The following is a 26,370-nucleotide window of genomic DNA, read 5'->3' on the forward strand; positions in this document are numbered from 1 at the left end:
AACCGCCAGCACCGTCGTCACTGGTCCAGAGACCACCGCCAGAGTCATTGCTCAGGAGGGCACAAGTATCGTCACTGGTCCAGAGACCACCGCCAGAGCCATTGCCCAGGAGGGCCCAAGTATCGTCACTGGTCCAGAGACCACCGCCAGAGTCACTGCCCAGGAGGGCCCAAGTATCGTCACTGGTCCAGAGACCACCGCCAGAGTCATTGCCCAGGAGGCCCCAAGTATCGTCACTGGTCCAGAGACCACCGCCAGAGTCATTGCCCAGGAGGGCCCAAGTATCGTCACTGGTCAGGAGACCACCGCCGGAGTCACAGCCCAGGAGGGCCCAACTATTGTCACTGGTCCAGAGACCACCGCCAGAGTCACAGCCCAGGAGGGCCCAAGTATCATCACAGGTCAGGAGACCACCGCCAGAGTCACAGCCCAGGAGGGCCCAAGTATCGTCACTGGTCCAGAGACCACCGCCAGAGTCATTGCCCAGGAGGGCCCAAGTATCGTCACTGGTCCAGAGACCACCGCCAGAGTCATTGCCCAGGAGGGCCCAAGTATCGTCACTGGTCAGGAGACCACCGCCGGAGTCACAGCCCAGGAGGGCCCAACTATCGTCACTGGTCCTGAAACCACCGCCAGAGTCATAGCCCAGGAGGGCCCAGGCTGCCACAGCCCCGCTGGGCAATGATGGAACATCATGCCACACACCAATGCCCAGTGTAGAAAACCTCATGCCACACACCAATGCCCAGTGCAGAGAACGTCATGCCACACACCAATATCTGTATCAGAACTGCCATGTCAAAGCACCGCTGAACAGGGCAAAGACCGCCATGGCAAAGCACCGCTGAACAGGGCAAAGACTGCCATGTCAAAGCACCGCTGAACAGGGCCAAGACCGCCATGGTGAAGACCGCTGAACAGGGCAAAGACTGCCATGTCAAAGCACCGCTGAACAGGGCCAAGACCGCCATGGTGAAGACCGCTGAACAGGGCAAAGACCGCCATGGCAAAGCACCACTGAACAGGGCCAAGACCGCCATGGTGAAGACCGCTGAACAGGGCAAAGACTCCCATGTCAAAGCACCGCTGAACAGGGCCAAGACCGCCATGGTGAAGACCGCTGAACAGGGCAAAGACTGCCATGTCAAAGCACAGCTGAACAGGGCCAAGACCGCCATGGTGAAGACCGCTGAACAGGGCAAAGACCGCCATGTCAAAGCGCCATGGTGAAGACCGCTGAACAGGGCAAAGACTGCCATGTCAAAGCACCGCTGAACAGGGCCAACACCGCAATGGTGAAGACCGCTGAACAGGGCAAGCACCGGGTAGGAATGAATAGACCGCCACAACAGGCATCCTTATCCCATGTGCAGCTGGGACAGTGACAGGACTGGAACTTTCACGGGGAGACTCATCCAGTCTGGGCACCATTAATTAGATTAGGCACCGAGGCGAGAATTATCTGGTCCAAGGGAATTGAGCCCAAGACCTGCCGAAGCGGGACTTGAACCCTGGTCTTGAGCCAGATCTCTGCTTCAGGGTCTGCCGCTCTAACCATTGTGCCACACTTCTCCACGAGGTGCCTGTCGTATTTCTATCTGATGCCCCAGCAGTGTTCTCTCCGATTGTGGTCAGGTATCGTTTGTGGGCCTCGCCCATGCATTTTTGGACTGTTGGTGCACGGACATTGTTGTGTACATATCTGCACTACTTCTCGTATTGTATATATTATTATGAGTGATTTTCAAATATATATCAGTATATTTTTGTATGACATGTATATTGGCACATTACAATGTTTGACCGAATTTCGCTTTGTCTTTGCATTCTTCCGGGGGGATTGTGGATTGTTTCTGTGATTTCTGTGAATGCATTGGTGTGTATGTTGTGATATGCGAGGGTGGGGGTGGGGGTGTTTGGTGAGTGTCCCCCTAACCTTTGCCTCCCCCCTCCCCGTGTCGTAGGTGCAGTACTCACCAGTGTCTTCGGCGCCTACGTAGCTGTTTGTCGTAGAGGAGCAGATAGACAAGGACAGGGAGTATTTGTAATTCCGGCTCCATGGTGTCCTCGTTCCTCGTGGGATGTGTTAAGGTGAGCGTTTTCCCATAGCAAAAGCTGTTTCCGCCGTGTTTTTATCCACGGTGAATCCGCCCCGGAAAAGGTGGCGGATTGGCGGGTTGTAATACTGTGGGCGGTACATTGTCTCCCGCCTGTCTGTTGGCGGTGACCGCCGCGCTGCTTGTCTGTACCGCCGTGGCGGGCGGTGTGTTAAAGTGGCTGTCTATGTTGGCGGTTTCCGCCAGGGTCATAATTCCCTTTTTTTGTCCGCCGGCCTGTTTGCGGTATTACCGCAGCTTTAACACCAGTCCGCCAGGGTTGTAATGACCCCCTAGTCTTTAACTATATGTCCCATTATTATATACATCGTTACTAACCTATATATACTTTCAAGTATACCTACCTTGTTAATATTCTGCTTGGCAATATTCTGGTTACAATATTTTTGTAGCACTATATTCTTGAATTGATATTAATGACATGCAGCTGTGCCAAGATGTTTAAAATGTACACTTTCAATTTGCAGCACTGAAAAATTCTTCATGTTAGGATGAAACACCATTTGACTGTTAACTTTGATTATTTGTTATCTGTAGCACAGGGGAGCAAATATTTACTTGTAGATGCCAATAATGGGGTAGGGCTATAAACCAGGATATTTATCATCTCAGCCCAGGACAAAACTCTCACGCCTTAGTTTAACATGTGGAAAATGACAGGATAGCTGCATCAAAATTTCTTTAAGAGTTTAAACCCCTGGCCCTTAAAACATCAACGCTGAAAATAGAATTAAGTTATTTAATTTTGTCTTTGAAATATCAGCAAGGAATTGAATTATTTGTACTTTCACCATCAGTTGACCTATTGAGTTATTACACCTTTCTGGTTAGAGGGAAAACATTTAGCTAATGTAAATGGCCACAACTGACTATTTGTTTGTGCAGCCAGTTCAAATTATGCTTCACAATGAGCAAACTACAAGGGGAGGGTGGTCTTGATGTCTAAGCTACTCAGAAAAGTGGAAATAGGTCACTATAATCTGGTAAAGCTCTGCCTGTGGTTTCAAGTGGATGCTAATTAAAGAGCGGAGCTGGGAGGCATAAATAAATCTGCCTGGCTGAGGGAAGATTGACAATATCTTGGATTAAAAGGGACTCTTTGTCACACTTTGAGCAGAGTAGATAATCACTCTGTTGATGAGTTAGATACATGCACATCAATCAGACAGGATAGGAACGGGAAAGAGAGAGACACATGCAGATGCAACTTGTCTGCTTCTTTCAAACTGATGGAGTCAGCAGGCAGTGCAGGTAAACACCTGGTTATTAAATTAATGACAATGGAAAGGTGACCATTCACTATAATCAGCATTTACCAGCACCTACCAAGCTTCTATTGTTAAATGCTGTTGCGAGTGCTCATGCCGAATAGGATACAGGTGTGGAAACCACAGTATGCCAAGGAAAGCCTATATTCTCGATGAGAGTTGATGCTTAGGTGGTACAAAAAAATCAAACAAACAAGCAAAAGCCTGGATAACCCAAATAGCACGAGGAAACTGAATAAAGGAAAAAAACAGAAAGGAAACTAGCTGGAGTGGAAAGCCTTAAAACAGAATGGAAAATTGACAAGCATCTACTAAATTCTTCCAACAGATTCAAATACTCCCCCTGCCTCAAGTGCACCAGAAACTGACTTTGTAAACCAGAAGTGCTTACACAGATGGGTTAATGGTCTAGTTCATGGCCTTAGCTGCCACTGCTGCAGTTTCTATCACTTCCACCACACCCTACGACAAACAAATCCTGTCACGTGCATGTTTGTATGGGACATGAAGGCTTCCCTCTCTCCTCACCCTCTATAGGTCATTCAATCCCACCCAACGATATCAGTCGGATGCTCCCCTGAATTCCTATCAGTATCCCTTCAGAAAATCCCCCACCTCTCCCAGCTGTTGTTATGATCTTGATTTGGGACTCAACCATGGAATTGAATACTCATACTGGGGTCAAGTACAAAATAAGCAGGTTCCCTAGAGCATTGCAGTATGGCAAAACCCCTCCAATGAACAAGATAGTGCAGTTGCCCATATTTCTACCGCGAAACAAGATGGAACTCTATGTCACATTCATGAGACACATCTACCGTGTTGAAAGAAGGAGTATTTTCTCCAGCAGATCAAGCAAGTTTCACATAAGAGATGTGTATAGCTTGATGAACTTGCTACCAGTCTGGTCAATTTAATGTGAGTGGTATTGCCCCTACCAGTTTTGGATTCCGAAGGATACCATACCTTTAGGGAAAAATACGGGTTTGTGTCTGCTGTGGTTAACAACTTAGTGGAGAGCCAACCCCTTCCTGAGAGCTATGTATTGAAAGCCTCAATCAGTTATGATATTAATAGGAATAACATACAGTCAAAAGATGCATTCCAGAAATGTATTAAGCAGTTCCACAACTGTGGGTAGCATCTTGGGGGTAGCAAATCTCCTGGCTTGGTGAAGTAATCCACCACCACTAAGAAAGTGTTGAACCCAAACGAATGAGGACATTCCACAATGAAATCCATGGATATCATGGCCCAAGGCTGTTGTGGAGGAGGTAGAAGTTTAAATAGTAATCACGCTAATCTTGAGTTAGATGTTTAACCTGGGAACAGGTGCACTAGGAAATAATGGTCTTTTTAGAATGGGAACGTTTTGGCCACCAAAATAATAGGGTATCAAGTCATTCATCTTCTGGTGTCCAGGATGTCTGGAAAATGCAGCATTATGACACCAGCTCAGGACACGCCCTTGTCTCCTTAGGTTTGTAAAAAACATTCTGGTGCCAGAAAAACGATCCACTCACATTCTCGCTTTGTTGCATCTTCCCTATCAATGCTTTTTGATCTACTCCTGGTGGCACTCATGAATCTTTCTGACAAAGATGTTGATAACGTTGTCAGAAGCAGCTCAATGGACATGGTCCTAGGAGTAGTCAAACTCAGATTACCCTCCTCTATAATTTGGAATAGGGTGTTGTGACGGGCCGGCTGGAACCGACCCGTGCACAAAGCTGACTTGTGCTGCCGCTGCCTGTGGTGTTGGTGTTCAGGAACACCCCAGGACGAGCACTAATGGGAGGCAAAAGTTGGCCATGAAGTCAGGACTCCCAGCTGGAACCGGAAAAGAAGGCCGAGTGAAAAGGTCGGCGTCGGCGTTCAGGACGAAGAGGGAGAATGACGAGGAGGTGGAGCGCGAAGAGGAAGAAGAGAAGGGCGACGAGGAGCTGGTTTGCGAGGAGGAGGAACGAGGCACGAGCAACGCGGAGCTTGGAGAGTGGTTTTTCCCCAGCTGGGGAGAAGAGGACGAAGAGGCCGCAGACGGAGGTCTGCAAACCGCGGTGGCCCTGGGAGGTGGAATCCAGAATCCCGCCACGCTTCTGGAGAAGCGTGGCCTATCCAGGTGCATGACCACACCGTAGCAAGTAAAGGGAGGATGGGAGGGGGGTGGCAGGTACACAAAAGGGGATAGAAACCGGACACTGTATTTTTTTTTTCTCTTTCACTGGTGGGGAAAAGGAGCACCATAGAAATACTAGCATAGGAAAAGTCACTCCTACTGATAGACAGTCAGTTAATCAGAGAGCAATGCAGTAACAACAACAGCATAAAGAGCCTGAGAAGCAATATATATATATATATATATATATATATATATATATATTTTTATATATAACAAGAAGAAAGAGAAAGACAGGAAGAAACCAAGAAAAGCTACGGGCAGGAAGGGAAAGTCAAGAGGAGACCAACAGACAAGGAAAGAGCAGAAACCAAGAAAGGACAGAAACAACAGGAAGATAGAAAGTCAGTAAGATGAATGGAACCTAGAGGCAGATAGACAAAGAAAAAGAACCCAGGTAGTGAAACCAACCAATTACCGATACTTTTCTTCTTCTTCTATCCGCATGCGCTTCCCGGGAGCTCTAAAAGAGAAGAGAAGAACCAAGAAGGCATAAAGGATCCAGGGAACCGAGTGAAAACCCATCTGAGAATGACAAGAAACACAGAGAGAAAACCCATATTCACAATTCACTGTTTTCATCAATAAACCACATACCTACCTGACATCAGAGCTACGTGTTATTCTTTCCCTCGGCTTACCACAAGTGGTGTCAGAAGTGGGATCGTAGAGACACAACGCCAACATGGAAGAGAAACCAACAATGGCCGACACGATTGCCCAGTTGGCTGAGGGGCAACGACACCTACAAATCGTGTGGGAACAACAGATGAAAGAGGCAAAGGAAGAACGTGAGGGCCTGAAAACGGCTCTCAAAAGTCAGGCGACAATAATAGCAAACAACCAGCTGGTTCACGAAGCATCCCTGGGTAAACTTATGGACACCATTGCCCATACAAAGGTCCATCCAAATGTGCCGAGTATTGTGCTGCAACGGTATCAAGAACAGGAAGGTCCAGACTCATTCTTTACTAATTTTGAAAGAGTAGCCAGCACGGCGAATTGGCCTGAGGAAAAATGGGGGCAGTATATAGCGCCATTACTCACAGGGCACTTGCAAGCCACCTACCAAGCCATTAACCCTGGTGGCACTCTTCCGTACAAGGAGGTAAAGAAAACTATCTTAGAACGCGTCGGACTAGATAGCGAAAGCTATCGCACCCGGTTCCGCCAGATAAAATGGCAGCATCAAGAGAATCCTCGCACTTTATATTATAAAGTTCATCATGCCGCAGGAAGATGGTTACATCCGACAGAGAGTACCAGGGAAGAGATGTTTGATACTATAGTTCTTGAACAGTATCTGGATGCCTTACCCTCGAACACATGAAACTGGGTCAGACAACATCCGGGATTGACGAATCAGACCACAGTAGACCTAGCGCGTGCGTACCACTGGGCCCCAGACTTCCGTGCTACATCCGGCAGACATCCAATTCCTTCCCCTGTCCGCCCAGCCACAGCAAAAAGTACCACCCAACGACCAATGGTGATGCCTGGCCCTGAGCGTTCCCTCCGTGCAGCGACGGCGTCCCCGAGTTATCCAGCTACAGGACCCCAGTGCTACCACTGCTCCGAATCGGGTAATATTTCTAGACATTGCCCGTTAAAAAAGGATCCGGAAGAACCCATGGAGATCGGGCTAATGAAAGGGCGGGTATTATGGTCCGGAGGGAAAAGGCCGACATATACACTAACCGTCCTTCTCAATGACATTGAAAGAACAGCTCTAGTAGACTCAGGGTGCAGGCAAAGTGTGATCAGACAGAATTTAGGGGGTCATTCTGACCCTGGCGGCCGGTGGCCGCCAGGGCCACCGACCACGGGAGCACCGCCAACAGGCTGGCCGTGCTCCCACGAGCATTCTGACCGCGGCGGTTCAGCCGCGGTCAGAAGCGGCAAGTCGGCGGGCTCCCGCCGACTTACCGCTGCTCGGGGGAATCCTTCATGGCGGCGGAGCGCGCTCCGCCGCCATGAGGATTCTGACAGCCCCTACCGCCATCCTGTTCATGGCGGGAAACCGGCCATGAACAGGATGGCGGTAGGGGGTGCCGCGGGGCCCCTGGGGGCCCCTGCCGTGCCCATGCCAATGGCATGGGCACGGCAGGGGCCCCCGTAAGAGGGCCCCGCAAAGTATTTCAGTGTCTGCCTTGCAGACACTGAAATACGCGACGGGTGCAACTGCACCCGTCGCACCCCTGCAACTACGCCGGCTCAATTCTGAGCCGGCGTCCTCGTTGCAGGGGCATTTCCTCTGGGCCGGCGGGCGCTCTTTTGGAGAGCGCCCGCCGGCCCAGAGGAAATGTCTGAATGGCCGCCGCGGTCTTTTGACCGCGGTGCGGTCATTTGGCGGCGGTACTATGGCGGACGGCCTCCGCCGTCCGCCATAGTCAGAATCACCCCCTTAGTTTTGCCAAATCAGAGGGATTCACAGGCTCAGGTATTAATCGCATGCGTCCACGGGGATCAACTATATTATCCAGTGGCGACAGTACGCCTAAATTGGAGAGGAAAGGATGAGACAATAAGGGTGGGAATGCTTCCTCATTTGGGTGAGGATATCATCCTCGGGACTGACTATGGGAATTTCCCCTCCCTCCTAACCAAAGCAGGACAGGAGCATACCCTTAGGACATGGTGGAAAGAGGTACCTCTGGGGGTAGGTGAGGACGAGAGCCGAAGACCCCGAATTACATTAAGCAAGAAGCAAAAGAGGGAACAACGGAAAAAATATACACAACTTCAGAATCCCCTGAAAATAGACATTCAAGAAGCCGCCAGCGACGTTTGTACAATTACGGGAGATTTCCGTCAGAGTCAACGTGATGACCCCACCCTAAAACATGCATGGCATCAAGCCTTGAATCCGGAGGATCATGTAGTAAGTCCCAAATTCCTAATACAAAACAACCTACTCTATAGAAGATCCACCGCAGCGGGAGGGAAAGACTTACAACTAGTCATTCCCAAGAGCCATAGACAGCAGGTCCTACACCTAGCCCCTGGGGATAATGGGGAAGTTCACCTGGGGAGGGAGAAAACGGAAGAAGCAGTGCTACGGCACTTCTGTTGGCCTGGAGTGTTTGGGAAGATACGTAAACATTGTTCTGAATGCCCAAAATGCCAACTCTTTAAGCCCTCTCCACACCGGCCAGTTCCCCTTCAACCCCTTCCTATTATAGAAACTCCGTTTTCCAGAGTCGGGATGGACATTATCGGTCCCCTAACACCTTCGGTAAGAGGACGACAATACGTTTTGGTATTGGTCGATTACGCCACCCATTATCCTGAGGCAATTCCCATCCCCAGCATGCACACAAAAGCCATTGCACAAGCAATGATAGAATTCTTTTCTAGGGTGGGGTTTCTGAAAGAAATACTCACCGACCATGGGACCCCATTCATGTCCAGACTCATGACAGAAGTGAGCCGCTACCTAGGGGTTGAACAAATTAGAACATCTGTTTACCATTCCCAAACAGATGGATTAGTAGAGAGGTATAATAGGACAATTAAATCCCTACTCAGAAAAAGTATTTCCGATGCCGGAAAAGATTTGGAGAAGAAACTATCTCTAGCACTATACGCCATATGCACCCATGTTCAGACCTCCACCGGACATAGCCCCTTCAAGTTGTTGTTCGGGAGACAACCCCGTACCCTGCTAGAAATGCTGGCTGAGCAATGGGAAGAAACAGAGGAAGAGGTGAAAGACCTCTTAACATACACAAGCGAATTACGAGAAAATCTCCATACGGTGTGGGATGAGGCCCACACCACCCTACGAGAGGCCCAGAGGAAACAAAAACAACTGTATGATGCTAGGAGTGTTTACGGTAGTTTGAAGGTAGGAGACAAGGCGTTAGTCTTGCTACCTAGCTGTGAAAACAAACTATTAGCACAGTGGCAGGGACCTTACGATGTTATTGAACAAATCAATCCCACCACCTATAAATTGGCCATACCACAAGGTTCAGGAAGAGAACGAATATATCATATTAATTTACTTAAGAAATGTCAGGAACCCTCGTGTGAGCAGCCTGTCCGGTATATCACACAGGAAACAAACAATGAGATCCCCTACCCTTTCTATTCCACAAGACACCCCTATGGGAAACCCCCCCTCAAATAAATTCAGCACTCACAGAACCCTATCACAGGCAACACACCCAATTGATAGATAATAACTGGGACGTCTTCTCAAAGACCCCAGGTCGAACGGCATTAGTGCAGCATACCATTCGTATAAAAGGGGATAGTATAGCCCGGCAGAGACCATATTGTATCCCAGAAGCAAAAAAGAAAATCATCGAACAGCAAGTGCAATCCATGTTAGAGGCTGGCCTTATCGAACCGTCGACCAGTCCCTAATGCTCCCCTGTGGTACTCGTACCAAAGCCTGATGGAAGCACCCGTTTCTGCGTGGATTACAGACGTGTCAACGACCTGTCACAGTTTGATGCGTACCCTATGCCACGTATCGATGAACTCCTTCATAGATTAGGTCAAGCCCAGTATATGTCCACTTTAGATCTGACGAAAGGGTACTGGCAAATACCCTTGAGACCAGAGGATAAAGAAAAGACTGCCTTCGCAACTCCTTCCGGACTCTATCAATTCACGGTCCTTCCGTTTGGGCTTCATTAGGCACCCGCCACCTTTCAGAGGCTCATAGATAGGATCCTACGACCGTATCATCAGTACGCAGCAGCATATCTCGATGATATTGTAATATATAGTATGACCTGGGAGGACTACCTGAAACATTTAGACGACATCTTACAGGCATTAAGAAATGCTAATCTAACATCAAATCCTGAAAAATGCAGGTTGGGACACACAAGAATCAAATATTTGGGCTATGTCCTGGGAGAAGGACAAGTCAGACCACACGTGGAGAAAATAGAGGCCATCATGAAATTATCCCTCCCACGTACGAAGAAAGATATAAGGGCCTTCCTAGGTCTCCTAGATTATTATAGACGATTCATTCCACAATTCTCCACATTAGCAGGACCACTTACTAATCTACGGAAATCCTGTCCAAACACCCTACCGCCACTCTCTGATTCAGAACGACAATGTTTTGAAAAGTTAAAAACAGCACTGACGTCCAGACCAGTGTTGTGTTGTCCGGATTTCCAGAAACCCTTTACTGTGCAAACCGACGCCTCAGATGTGGGTCTTGGGGCAGTACTTTCCCAGGAACAAGATGATGGGACCCAGCACCCCATTGTGTATATAAGCCGGAAACTCCTCCCAAGGGAAAAACACTACCCCACAATAGAGGAAGAATGTTTGGCAATTAAATGGGCAGTGGAGTCTCTGAGATACTATCTAGCGGGCAGGAATATTACCCTAGGAACCGATCATGCTCCCCTCACCTGGCTCGCCCACAACAAAGATACTAACTCCTGTATTCTTGCGGTGGTTCCTCTCCCTTCAGCCTTTCTCCTTTCAGATTCAACACTCCCCGGGTGCCCAAATGGCAAATGCTGACTTTCTATCACGATATCCATCTGCAGAGTGTCTCTATCAGCCGCTCACTAGGGGGAGTGTATGTGACGGGCCATTTGGAACCGACCCGTGCACAAAGCCGACTTGTGCTGCCGCTGCCTGTAGTGTTCAGGAACACCACACGACAAGCACCAATGGGAGGCAAAAGTTGGCCATGAAGTCAGGACTCCCAGCTGGAACCGGAAAAGAGGGTCAAGTGAAAAGGTCGGCGTCGGCGTTCGGGACGAAGAGGAAGAAGAGAAGGGCGACGAGGAGCTGGTTTGCGACGTGGAGGAACGAGGCACGAGCAACGCGGAGCTTGGAGAGTGGTTTCTCCCCAGCTGGAGAGAAGAGGACGAAGAGGCGGCAGACAGAGGTCTGCAAACCGCGGCGGCCCTGGGAGGTGGAATCCAGAATCCCGCCACGCTTCTGGAGAAGCGTGGCCTATCCAGGTGCGTGACCACACCGTAGCGAGTAAAGGGAGGACGGGAGGGGAGGTGGGAGGTACACAAAAGTGGATAGAAGCCGGACACTGTATTTTTTTTTTTCTCTTTCACTGGTGGGGAAAAGGGGCACCATAGAAATACTAGAATAAGAAAAGGCACTCATACTGATAGACAGTCAGTTAATCAGAGAGCAATGCAGTAACAACAACAGCATAAAGAGCCTGAGAAGCACTATATATATATATATATATATATATATAACAAGACGAAAGAGAAAGACAGGAAGAAACCAAGGAAAGCTACGGGCAGGAAGGGAAAGCTTCCCGGGAGCCCTAAAAGAGAAGAGAACCAAGAAGATGTAAAAGATCCAGGGAGCCGAGTGAAAACCCATCTGAGAACGACAAGAAACACAGAGAGAAAAACCATATTCACAATTCACTGTAGTCATCAATAAACCACATACCTACCTGACGTCAGAGCTACGTGTTATTCTTTCCCTCGGCCTACCACAGGTGTCTTCCTTTTATTCCATCTATTCAAAAGTTTGTACAAAATCTTATAATGAAAACAGGATAAAAATAATGACCAATGAGCATGTCAGGCACCGGCACATTTTATTGAGGTTAAAGATAACAAGTTCTTGTGGTTAGTCTATACCATGATTTCCCAAAGGGCTCCTTTGAGAGAGTGTCTGCAATGTGCAAAATCATCCTTAATGCAAGCAGCTCTCCATCCTATATAGCATAGCTTCTTTCTGTGCTAACAATGTTTGGGAATAGACTTCAATTGGGTGAAGTGCTTCACCTTCAGGATGTCATTTATATAGAACAGCTTCAATAGCATATCTTTACCCCATCAAATGTCTATTCTTTCTTAGTATGCTGGCCAATGGGAGCATCAAGAGTGAAAACGTATTCTACAAAGTGGTAACTTAAATTAACAAAACTACAGAATCTATGTATTTTTTTAATGGGGTTGTCTAGGAAAATCAAGGATGGCTTTTACTTTGGTAGTATCCATACTAATTCCATCTCTAGAAATCTGAAAACCTAAAAAGATTATCCGAGGGATCTCAACATACATTTTTCATACATAGCACAGAAGAAATATTGTTAAAGATGGCTTAAAATGTGCTGTATATTAACTCAATACTGTTGGAGAGATTCAGATAAAATTAGAATGTCACCTATGTAAGCTACCAAGAACAAACTCAGTTTGTCTCAAAAGACATAATTTACAAAATACTGGAATTCAGCAGGTCCATTACACAAGCAAACAGGCATAATCAACAATTCATAACGTCCATGACACGAACTGAAAGCTGTTTTACATTCAGCCCTCTCACAAATGTGGTCCAAATTATACACTCATTGTAGATCCAGTTTGGTGAAGAACTTTGCCATCTTTTCTTGATCCAACAAAAACTGAAATGCCAGGAGAGGTTACTAGTTACAGATAGTGATCTTGTTTAACTCAAGGTATTCAATACATGTTCTGTATTTATCTTAAGCTTTTGGTATGAAGAATATTGACACAATGGTAAAGCTGAAAGTTTGTTAAAACCTTTTTCGACATCCTCTTGCAGGTATTATCTGAGCATGTCTTCCTCCTTCACCATTAAGGGATACATTTTTCCATGAGGAACAGGGGTTCCTGAGCTTAAGTCAACAACACAATCATACTCTCGATGAGAAGGCAATCCGTCCTATCTCACTACACACAGCAGAAAAACTTCAGTAGGCTGCCAGGATATTGTTCTATTTCTTATGCAAATTCTCCTACTGTATATTGGTAGGTTCCAGGAGTGGTGGAGTGAGGGCTAGACATATCAAAGGCTATTTCTTATCTTCTATTGTTCTCATACACCACTCCTTCTGACAATAAATGGAGAAAAAAGGCAACTGATGAAGAAGTGTATCACTGGGTTGTGTAATCTCAACCTCAAGGTTCCTAAAACAGTGGAGAAATCTGGAGCATCAATAATGTAAAAGTGGATCTTTCAAAAACATATTGTCTCTGCCACCCATTCTACTAATCAAGAAGTTCTTGATGTACCATTAATGCTCTTTACTTCTTGCAGTTGTTTTTTCCTAATGAATATTAACTGATTTTTCTTTTGGAAAGTTAAATCCATAAAGAAACCTGGGTTTCCCAATTCCACGAGCCTTAAACAGTACCAGCAACACCATTATTTGTAAGTAAAAATAAGCGTTTCAAGTCACAAACATGACATTGGTACACTTGCTCATTCGAGAACCTGTCAGCTATGATGAGACTCCCCGTCCCCTGTTTCTTAGAGCATTGTTGCACAAAATATTCATCTTGACCACCATAACGGCAATGACCAACATCCCACCATTGTTCTTCCTCCTCTTTGGAAAATGATCCTTCAACTCACCTACTCACATAGGTTCTCCACTTAAAGATTGCGGTTCAGATGGATAGGATTGATGAGCCCACCTTCTCTATTTAGAATCTGAGGCTTTTTGCTGAGCCAATGAGGGCAGTTACGGTAGTATGTCTGTTATTCTCCTGCAAACCCTAGTTCAAGTCTGCTGCTGCAGACACATTAGTCTACACTGCGTAAGTGAATAGTCTAGACTAATTCTCTTTTACCATGCCTTCAAGTTAGCTGACTTGAATGGGAAGTCTACGTGCATTGCCTCTTGCTAAATATGTCTTGCTGAATATTGCCTTGCATTCCACAAAAATTGATTATTATCTGTAATTACGGACTCTGAGTGACGATAAAGAGCATACCTCAAATTAAAGCATCGTTGATAAGAAACTATAGAACAAAATGTACTTTCCCTGCATCAGTGCTGAACTGCTGAGAGAAGAAAAGAAAGCGCCATATACAAGTTATGCCAACTTAATTTGAACGATTTTACTTAATTTGAGTGATTTTAGGAATTTTGCCTTACTTTTGGTATGCAATATTCCCCAACTTACAGCATTACGCCATGTTGTGTAATCAAACCACCATTTGCGCACAATTGTAGCGCAAGAAAAACTTAAACAACCAGAACACAACCAGCTATTATTTGCGGGAATTGTGTTTTTGTGCTATTTTTACCATGCAAAATGCATCTGACGCGAGGATGCATTCTCGCATTAAAATATTGCACTAAATGATGGATTTGTATTTTGCATAATTACCCATAATTATATGTAATTTTCCCAGAAATCTGCATAACTATATGATTTTTGGATACTGCTAGTGCAAGAAAAGACATAGGGGGTCATTCTGACCCCCGCCGGCTGCGGATGCCGCCGGCCTGGCGGGAACCGCCAGAAGACCGTACTGCGGTCAAAAGACCGCGGCGGTCATTCTGAGTTTCCCGCTGGGCTGGCGGGCGACCACCAGAAGGCCGCCCGCCCGCCCAGCGGGAAACCCCCTTCCACGAGGATGCCGGCTCCGAATGGAGCCGGCGGAGTGGAAGGGGTGCGACGGGTGCAGTTGCACCCGTTGCGATTTTCAGTGTCGGCCACGCAGACATTGAAAATCTATGTGGGGCCCTGTTAGGGGGCCCCTGCACTGCCCATGCCAGTGGCATGGGCACTGCAGGGGCCCCCAGGGGCCCCACGACACCCGTTCCCGCCAGCCAGGTTCTGGCGGTGAAAACCGCCAGAACCAGGCTGGCGGGAAGGGGGTCGGAATCCCCATGGCGGCGCTGCTTGCAGCGCCGCCGTGGAGGATTCCCTGGGGCAACGGGAAGCCGGCGGGAAACCGCCGGCTTCCCTTTCTGACCGCGGCTTTACCGCCGCGGTCAGAATGCCCCCGGAAGCACCGCCAGCCTGTTGGCGGTGCTTCCGCGGTCGTTGGCCCTGGCGGTCCATGACCGCCAGGGTCAGAATGACCCCCATAAACATTAATAAGTGTCCAACATGTTTGTCTGGCAGAACTATTGGATGATTCTATACTCAAGTGGATTACTCCTAGGTCATCGTGATGAAGAACATGAAGTCCTTTTACTAGAAGTAGGCATATTAGTAACAGAGGAAGGGTCTGTCTTCACAGACCTGACAGGACTTTTTTGCCTCGCCATTTCAAGATCTTCTTTAATCTTTGTTATGGCCTGCACCATGATCTGTAATGGATTCTCGGACGGATCCATAGACCTGATATACTGCTCTGCTACATGGCATAACAAACTGTCAAGTAATAAGCAAAAGTATACAATATAGTCGAAAATCCCACTCGCCCCATCTCTCTTTGTCAGTGGGTTAGACACATGTATATCAATCAGAGGGAATGATAGGAAAAGGGGGAAGAGATGGCGTAAAAAAGAGAGGGATAGAGAGAGAGAGAAAGAAAGACAGAGAGTGATGACACACATCTCCTTCTTTGGAAGATCAATAGGGTCAGCAGGCACAGCAGGTGTATAAATGGTCTTAGGGCGTTATTTATCATTTGGAGGACGGTCCATACTCCACCAAGGTGATGATCCGTCGCACTGGCAGTCGTGCCACTCGCCAAATTATGAAATGTCTGCTGGACCAGTGGATATTTCAAACATTGACAGGATCTGCCATCACAGCATTGTAATTTTGCAGGAAGGTACTGTTGCAATGGAGTTCTCTCTGTGCCAAGATATACATCAGGCCCTTAGTTACCAATTAACATAGTTATTACGTTGGCAAAGACACTAGCAAAGTCTCTATAATCAGCCTTTGCCAGTCCTTAGCAAACACATAGGTGAATTATGAATTTACGAGTCCCCATGACAACAAGAATACAGGCAAGGACCCCAAGGACATCGAGGAGAGCCAGGACTTCATCATGAGAGTTGATAATCAGAGAGTACAAACAACCCAACTGATACAAGAGATCCGAGTAAGCGAAAAAAATATGAAAGAAAGTAGCTGGAATGAAATACAATACATACAGAAAATTGCCACACAGCTACTGAATGATTGCGACAGACTCAAATGTTCCTACCGCCTGGACTTCCCCAGAAATGGACATTCTAACCCAGAAGTGGTGACATAAAAAGGGTAGCGGTCTAGTTGCTGGCTTTAGGTTCCATTGCTAGGTTTCCCATCACTTCTATCACACCCTATGATCAAAACTCCTGCAATGTGCAAGTCTGTCCTGTCTTCGTGCCTGTGACTTCCCTTTCCCCCCTCTAAGGGTTGGGCAATCCCAACTTGTGATATCAATCAGGTGCTCCCTTGAGTTTCTTACACTCTAACAGAATTCCCCTCTTAGATGACACTATCTTACAGGATGAAATAAATTATACGGTTATTGGCATGGGGTGCCACCCACTGCTATATTAGTACTTTAAGAATCCTTGGTTAGCCCACTAGACATTCAGGGCAAGACTGGAACTGCAGAAGAAATGCCTGGAGAAGTGTCTAGACCTTTTTACCTGAATCTCTGTCCCCAGGACACAGTGCTGGTTATGCAAAACAGTCTCCTGAACTGAATCACAAAGATGCTTAGGCATGGCTCTGTTTAGCTTAGCCTGGTTGCCTGCTGGGGAGCACACTGCCTGAAGAGCTGGGAAAGTGAGAAGGTCCTGATCCAAAGGAAGCAACGGATTATTTGGAAGTCTCCTCAGTTAACATTTGTGCTACTGAAGATGTTGTTGGATACCTACCTGTGTTTATTCTGGTGAGAATTAATTTAAGATGTCATTGCTTTGGTAAAACTAGACAGAAAGCGATAAGATTGTGCCAGCTGTGAGGAATACTCTGCATCGTTTACCAACATTGTCTGGGTTCACTGGAGCCTGTTCTGAAGAGGCCAGAAAAAGTATCTACTGAAAAAAACATACTGGAAAAACACAGCAATATTACCACATACAAGTTGAATGCTTCAATCAATATGAGTGACTTCTGGCCAGCCCTGTCAGTTGTTTTTAAGAACATTGGCCTATAGTGAAGAATCTTGGTCTACTGCATACCTCTCATTGGCACATCCAAAGAAATAGTCTTTTTTATGGTTGCTTTTGTAATATCAATCAGAGGACTTTTTCCCATCCAATCAGGGGCTGTTATTCACATCTGCCTGTTACATTTATGCCGAGAATGGAGTTGCGAACCAAACGAATTGGGGAAGACCTAGTGACCCCGCTATACTTGAGCTAGTAAACTGTGGTAAAACAGAAATAGTGTATAGTAGGGAAAGATACCCATAAATTATGCATCACAGTGAAAACCTCAATTATTCACTGGAAACATGTTTTAATTCAAAACCGTGTTATTTATATAAATCTATATTATTGTCTACTTCTGTCTCACCCTGCCACATAAACCACAACATATATCATGAATATTCAAAAAAACATCACCATTACAAAATATAACATATATATCACTCCACAAGATACATAAAGAAATATATATATATATACAACGAAAAAAAAATTATATATATATATATATAAATATATATAGTATACAAACAGGTACTAAGTGCAAAGCAAATTAGCACTAAAAGCTTCAAAATGAATTCACTTTTAGGGGCTGCCAAATGACTTTTTCAAAGCAGTCCTTCAATTGAGGTAGTGATGATTAATACCGTCTGTGATGGAAAATTACTCAAGTCTACTTAAATGCGGTATAATCATATATCACAGTCTTTAAATTGATAAGTTCATCACACTCCTCCAGTTGTCAGTCGACGCTTGTCGGCCCTTGAATTCTTGGCCTCATCAGGACGTAGGAAGCAGTACTGTTAGTATAGATAAGCTCTAATCTTTGATAATGTCGGGTATCCGCCCAAACATATTATTCTAGGTGAGACAGTCTAGATTCTTCAGGAGTTAACTTTATGTAGGTGCCATAGACACTTAAAAACCGAACCAAACTCCCTGAATGATCTAAAACCGTCAGATTTGGTAGTAATTCAAGAAATACCAAGCAACCAGGCATAAGGGCTTCAACTAATTAGTTTGGAGATGTGCGATTCACTCGCAGTCTTAAGAAATCGTCTAAATAATGAGTCGGTTCCTGGGCTATATCCTGACGAGCGCCATGGAAAGTTGAGAGCTTACAGGAGTCTTTGTGTGAGACAAAGAGAAAGAAGCATTGATCACGCAGTGTGTTCTAAGGCGTCATGCATGGTGAGTGGCTAAGAACGCCCCGAAATACCATATTCACCCTGGTGAACATGCTTGCTGTTTCCCAGTGGGGTGTTCTGTGAGTTTTTTGGAGTTCAGGTCATGAATGGTGGCAGTGGGATCCTGGAATTCAGTGCTGGGAGAACAATGTCAAACTGTGGCTTCATTTTGGCTTTCCAAACGAATGCCATGATTTCCAGAAAGAGGGCATGGTCAAGCCTTCAGAGAGGTATTTTCCAAGGTATTTTCCAAACCCTTTCTAAGATGGTGGTCAGTCAATAGCATGTTGAAAGGGTTTCACAGTCAAAGATGAAGGTGCTTCTCCTGTGATTCAATTCGTATTAGATCATATCTAAGGAGGCATTTCTAAGAGAAGGATGTGTCATGAAGCATTCATTCTCATATTTTTCCTTGCATTCTTCACACTCTTACTTCCATGTTTGTGCCTGATGTGCCTGTTATTTGCTCTTTGCAGATAAAACTTCTACTGGGTTCTCCTCCTAAACTTTTGCCTGGACCTTTGGTACTTCCTATACCCAGGGGTGGCTCCTCCGCAATGGCCCCCCTGGCCAAAAGCCAGGAAATGAAAAATGAAACAATAGTTCAATAGTTTTATTTTTCATCTGCTGGCTCAGCCAGCAGTTCAGGGAGGGGCAGGGCTGTGCCACAGAAGGTGGGAGGGGGGAGGAGAGGAGACTGTACCTAATTGTGCATGTATGTTTGGCCGACCGTCTCAGGCCGGCCAAACACACATGCTCTCTTAGGTTTCTCCACCCTAGCTGTGTTTAACAGCCAGGCTGGAGAAACTACACAGGCCTCAGGGCTGTGTCTGAGCAGCAGTGTGAGCCACTCAGACCAGTTATGGCACTGCTTTCATGCTAGCATTAGCAGGAAAGCAGTACCAGGATCGCTGGGGAGCCTTTGCTGGTGTGCCAGTGAATGCTGGGACATCAGAAGAGGAGCAACGAGCGAGCCGGCAGGAGGAGGCAGGGCTGTGACACAGAAGGTGGGAGGAGGGAGTAGAAGAGACTGCACCTAATTGTGCATGTATGTTTGGCCGACTGTCTCAGGCTGGCCAAACACACATGTTCTCTTAGGTTTCTCCACCCTGGCTGTGTTTAACAGCCAGGCTGAAGAAACTACACAGGCCCCAGGGCTGTGTCTTAGCAGCAGTGTGAGAGGCTCAGACCAGCTCTGGCACTGCTTTCATGCTAGCATTAGCAGGAAAGCAGCGCCAGGATCACTGGGGAGCCTGTGCTGGTGTGCCAGTGAATGCTGGGACACCAGAAGAGGATCAACGAGCGAGCCGGCAGGAGGAGACGGCGGGAATGGAAAGGTGAGTGTTTTTTTAATTGTATTCCCTTATTTCCCCCGTTCCCTTCATCCCACCATCCCCCATTGAGATTTGCGGTGGCCTCCACCTCCTGTACCTTCAAGAAGGGTTTGGTGCTTGTCACTTTCATAACTTCTGATCTTCATCTTTAATCAATATCCATAAGACCGCTAAGTAGGTATTTTCCTCTTTGTGTGTTTTCACAGCTTTTTGGGACTATTATAAAGTGACAGCTTTTAAGTATGACATCTGGTGCATATGGCTACTTAGAGGAATTGATATTTCTTTATGGAAGCTAGAGGGGGACACAACAGACATTTCAAATATCCAGTTTTTAACATTGGCCAGCACAGCGACCCTGGAACACAGAACACTAAGTTCATGAAAAATGGCAGCGAAATTCAGTGTTACTTTTTGTCTAACCTAGACCAAGATTAAACTTGATTTTGTGGTTCAGAACATTTCCTCACCACGCCCATCTTTGACATGGACTTTCCTGTGTAAAGGACAATTGATAGCCATGTATCTAGTTTCATCAAGCCACAGATGCCCTTTACTGGGGCTTGGGAAAAAGCTGAAAGCCCACTGTGCAAGGAACAGTTGACATTAAAATACTTGATCTCAACTAGTGTTGTAAAGGTGATATCCTTTTTAAGACTCTCAGCATCAAAAACAGGTTTGTTAATTGTTAGTTGAGTATAGTAGCTGTCCACCACAAAAGGTGGTCTGATATATTATTCTGAGCCAGACATATTATACAGTCTCCAAAAATAACTGAGAAGATTTAGCTTCAAAGCATTCCTCGACCCACGTCATTGTACTCTGTGTTCCAGTTCTTTGAATCCTTTTGTGGTTATTGGGAGTTCAGTTTCTGAGCATAGGTGTCTACTACATGTGTAATGGAGTGCTTGTTCCTGCACAGATCCTGCCCCTTTGCTGCAGCAGATATTGTATACAGTGCAAAGCTCTCTAAACTAATCTGTGCATCCACCTGTAATGGTGTTTTCAGGACTCATGTCACATGGTCTCTTGTGTCCGCCTGGTCTTAAACCCATTGCGGCCTGTCAAGGAGTTTCTCTAGGTATTAGGTGTGAGTGATGTTGCCATGGTCTCTGTGTACTTGCACAAAAGCTAGAGTCAGATGCATCCATTGCTGGTTTCAGGAGTATGAAGGATATGGAGTAAGCAAAGCGGCAAATTTATGCCCTTCACTCACCCACTAATTTAAGGACCAGAGAAACGTTCAAATCAAATAGGATTCCCAGATTACTTAGTCGTGTGACCATATCCTTTGACTGATTAGGGCTACAGACTTCAAATTACCAACATTCTGCTCAATTTCTACTGCACTATATTGTTAAGATATTTATTTAAGATTTTTCTTGTGAAGCATTAATGATGCTTTACCAGTCATATTGTCACGTTCTGGACACAAAGAAGGTCTCTCTAGCTTCCACCTCCAGTCCTTGAGAAAACTGTGACTCTTCCCAGTAGCCACAGTGACACCCTAGCCTTTACTAGACACATGGTAGGTGTCAAGTGTCTTATTAGTAGGGTTCTGATTAAGAGAAAAAAACACAAGGGCGAAAATCTCTATGGCAATCTTGATGGTTACTGATTCTAGTTCAAAAGCGAGACTAAGGTTGACAAGCAAGACACCAACACCATCCTGAATCAGGGTTGAGAAAGTACAGAATATGTCTTCCTGAGGGCCAAATCCATGTGAAAAACTGATGGAAAAAAAATCACAAATTAAGGACATAAATGAGGAGGATTGGGCACAGAATGCAACAAAAAAACAGGGAGCAAATGCAGAGCGACACATCCTTCTTATGTCCAACCCTACTTATAAATGCTTTCAAAGGCAGGAAGCTAAAGGCTGTCTTGGTTTGGTATTTTTGTAGACAGCAAACACTGGAGAGTCAACCATCTTCGATAGATATACACAGAAGATTGGGTTTCCCTGCTCTTCCAGGAAAATGGTGTTTCCTAATAATGACTTCTGAAGGAAGAAGAAGCCTAGTATTGACATTCCATAAGCCTCACCTCTTGCCACCCATTTTGTGAACCCAGGGTTTGCATTACCCGTGCCTCTACCAGATCAATCTGTATCATCAGAGGAAGGCAAAGTGAATTCAAAATTGAGCTAAAAACGAACTTGCCCTCACTTGTCTTTTTATCATTTGATTTATTCAATGGATATAATAAAAATTACATTAGGAATGTAGTCAGTAAAAATAATACTGCCAAAAAAAACAATTGCATATTCTTGGCACATAACTTGTCAAAAGAAACAATACATGATCTAGTTTTAAAAGGATTTAATTAAATAACTGGCTAACTTAGCAATAAGTAACAAATGCTTCACACAAGAAAATCAACATTGTATGCTCAGAGAAAAGGATACCCGTAAACTGTGTACGTCACTCCAGTTTGATATTAAGTTAAATACCAATAGTGCAATTTGTGCCAAGTAAGTTTAAAGTGATCTTGTCGTCAAAATAGCTCTATAATAAAACAGGCAAATGCAAAATAATGAAATACTGTAGCAAAAATATACCTCCAAATAAAGAAATAGCAACACAAACCTAAAGCGATCTGAGCAAAAGGAAAAAAAAGAGAGTTGCTGGCAAAAAACAATACACGTTATACAGACAAACATTGTGACATTTTAAAATACATAACATTTTATTAGTAATTATTAATATAACAAACAAATGTGACATCAAATTAAATACATTTCTCTTTCTTTCCATCCGGACACATGTATCAATTATAATTACATTATTAACACAGGTGCAGGCATGCATTACTCATATAATCTTTAATGCCAAAAACAAAATAATAACTTTAAAATACACTGCATGAATTAATTTCCCTTAAAATCATCACATCATTCTTCCAGCACTTATCATGGAGAAAGAAACTTCATATAATAGACAATGAAAACCTTTACTTCTGCCAAAACGTTGCAAAGTTTCAGCCTTGAAAAGTTACAACTTGCTAGCTATTGAAAACAGCAGCTGGAAATTAATTCACGTTATTTTTTCTATTTTACAGCGAAAGAATACTCCTGCACATTTATTTGTCATACGTGGTTTAAAGGCCTACAGTTAGTCAATGAAAAATTGTGTCAAGCACATTTTAAATCATGTACTAGGTTTTTCAGCTAGGTCTGCAAAGACCCTGCCGCTGGCAAAGTGGAGTGAAAGAAAACCTTCCTTCACGCATCGATCACGCGTACCAGAGATATGTTATCGCACCTTGCACAGTGCTGACCAAAGGAGCCACTGCTGCTAGTGAGTCTGACTCTGAACTCTACCCAGAGATGTAGAACTTATCCATTCTTTGTCTAATAGCTGTGTTGTACTGTGCTTGGCACAACCTTCACACCTTTCCATGGGCTAGGGCTTGACTCATCAACCTAGCTACCTAGGAGTGTCAAGGAGCCTTTGGAGGCCCGTCTTGACACAGACAGAGCATGGCTGTCAGCAGGGAGCCCTGTAAGCCTCACCACTGATACTCCTTGTTTGTCCCTGAAACCGCGAAAATGTGGGGAAAAGGCTTGTTAGTTATTAGGAGTGGACATAACTCTAGCAATTTGCTGTAGCTTAATGCTGCAAAATTACACAAGATTGCATGGAATTATGCGAGCACTTTAACCCGTTATTTAGCACTATTTTCTTTAACTCAAGGATGCTTCTGTAGACCACTGACTAAACTCCTTTTAGCCAAATTTGCAGAGGAAAGGATGTTAAAAAACTCAAGAATGCCCACAGTCATCACTTATGCCCAAATCAGCACTTGTGTTGGCATTGAGCCTTACCTTTGTATTGGCTAATAATTAATACCACGGGCTTTTGCTAGTAAGGTTACATTTAAACACTGTACACCTTCACGTTGCATACCCCATGCGAGGTATGTTTGTTGCCCTCTTGCCTGTCTGTCCTGGCGACTGACTTTCTGTACAGAGCACCCTGCACATCATTCTCTTTTAAACATATTATTCTTTACTAAGGTCTGTGTTCATCTTACAGCTCTTGAAGCAGGGGAGCTTAAAGCAGTGCAGAGTTGCCATGGACTTTTTGCAAAACTTACTAACTGTGAGGTCATGCCATTCGATTGCAGCCTTTTCACAGCGGGCCATATACCTACGCTTTCCACTCGCCCCATGAAGCTGTACTTTCCCTGTCCGTGAATAACGACCTTTTTTTAAGTTTTCTGATTTTATATGACAATGGTTCTCAACGACTGATTTTATATATTCCTATGTGTTTTAATGTATTTTGCTACACCTGTTGCTTGATTGGTTAATGAACAATGCGAGAATTTTAAATAAGGATAAATTGACAACAGCATTTTTCACTCTTGCACTTTAGATATGCCTTTTCATACACCCGTAGGTGGTCTCTCATACGAAGACATAGGGACTTATGTTTGCCTTTTTTTGACAAAAAGCTCATTATTATGTTTTGTAACACAGAGTCCCATGGAGGATTCGGTTTAAGGACGTGTTTTGCAGTTTGGTGAGAACATGGGGCCAGATGTAGCAAAGGTGCCTATGGGAAAAAGTGTTCGTACATTTGTTGTCTGTGTTGTTATTCTCTCCCACACATTTAGCACTTAAAATTTGTTTCAGTCAATCATTTCCATGCTTTTACCTGTATGGACCTTATTTTAAGTCGGAACATCTAGTTTTGTTTATGACGTTTTTCTGTAACTGCATTTTTATGATTTTAACTAAAATCGAATAAAGGACTAATTCATTCAACTTAAGGATGCATTTTGTGCAAAGAAAATATCGCAAAATGCAACAGAACATAAACAGCAGAAGCCAGGACCCACTCTCGCTTGCAAAGTTCATTGTTCCTGTATAACTGCGTTAGGATGCTTGTGCCAAATTACTCACAATTACACAAAGGGACGTGAACGTGTACTTTTCAGTACTTTTGCATCGAAAGAGTAATGCGAAATTACTCTAGCTCAATTAAAAATTTGCCCAGGCCTACTTGTTATGCATTTTACTATCGCAGGTGCATCTTCGTGTTTTTTTTTTCTGCCAAAACCCTGGCCAAGCTTCAGAGAATGTCGAACTCTGTGGTCACCTTCCTGTTGAGACTATAACAATCGGAGCACACCACTGCGGCTTTATCGACATTCCTCTGATGTCCACCTCCCCGTACTGGCGCTTTCATGCTGCTGAGAAGCAGCGAGGGCACTGTGCAAACATAAAACTAAGGCCCTCATTCTTCTTCCCACGGAAATCCTGATTATGGTACAAATTCCTCTCTTCGGACATGCCAATATCAGACCCGGTGCAGTAACAGCGCACCTTGTTGGCGTTTGCATGATATTCGCCAGATAACACAAGGCACACATTACGTGAGTAAACGCCACTCATTCCGTAGTTCAGAATAGGGGGAGCAAGTCAGAAGCTAGAAATAATTGTGCACTCAGAAAAAGACCTTACCTGTATCGATATTCACTGTGTGCTCAATTAACATCCAAAATTGTGCGTGAGAGCATAATATAATGAGTCCTTGATTTAAATGGAACAAATACATGCTGCAAAATGTCTTCCAGCTGCAATATCAACGAACTATGAGCGCAGCTGAAGATTGTTTGGGAAGCGTGTGCTTATATATTCAAATAAAAGACAGCTCTCTGTTCCCCTACCCCTCCATGATACAGGCAGTAAGTAACTTTCCCTTACAAAGTTGTAATCAACACGCCGTCATCAGCTTTTTGCCCTTCGTGTATTACCCAGTAAAAGTACTCCAGAGTTCTTGGATCGGAAGGGGGGTGTTGCAGGATATCAAGCACAAAAAGAGACCTCTCTGGATGCTGACCAGCACAAATAAAGGAAAGTGAATTAACGCTGCGTTCCACCCTGCAATCTCTGAGTGACCATGGGCACTCTGTTTGGGGAAGCACGAGCCCACCCGTGTGACAAGGTCACGCAGGCGTCTGGAACGCACAATCAAATTCTTAAATCACCCACAAATCACCGCGGCAGGCCTGAAGGTGGCGGGTGTTGTTTGGAGAAGCAGGGGGAGTAGACGGGGTCAAAAGGTTCTGTGGTACCCACACGACGAGATTGTGGAAAATCAGCAGGATCAGCTGGCACAGATAGCTGAAAACTTGACTGTATTTGTTTATTTTTCTTGATTCGCACGAACTGCCACCTTCATCATCTCAGTATCAGATTAACAGTTCAGCACAGTTACAGAGGCTTGCCACAGATGTATACAGAAGTGTCACAAGTTACAGACAGAAGCTCGTAGAATTTAGAGACTGACGCTAATCATGGTTGCAGACAGTAGTTCTGCTCATCTAAAATAAAGGTGGATATTTATGAGGATTTGACGTAGGGCAACTTCCTGCGCTACACCAAAGTGAAAGGGCAGGAATGCACTGTATCCTCCTGCGATGGAGCCATTTCGGCAGCCTAGACCCAACGCAGG

Source organism: Pleurodeles waltl, chromosome 6 (genome assembly GCF_031143425.1).
Source record: "Pleurodeles waltl isolate 20211129_DDA chromosome 6, aPleWal1.hap1.20221129, whole genome shotgun sequence".
In the NCBI taxonomy this organism is placed as follows: domain Eukaryota; kingdom Metazoa; phylum Chordata; class Amphibia; order Caudata; family Salamandridae; genus Pleurodeles; species Pleurodeles waltl.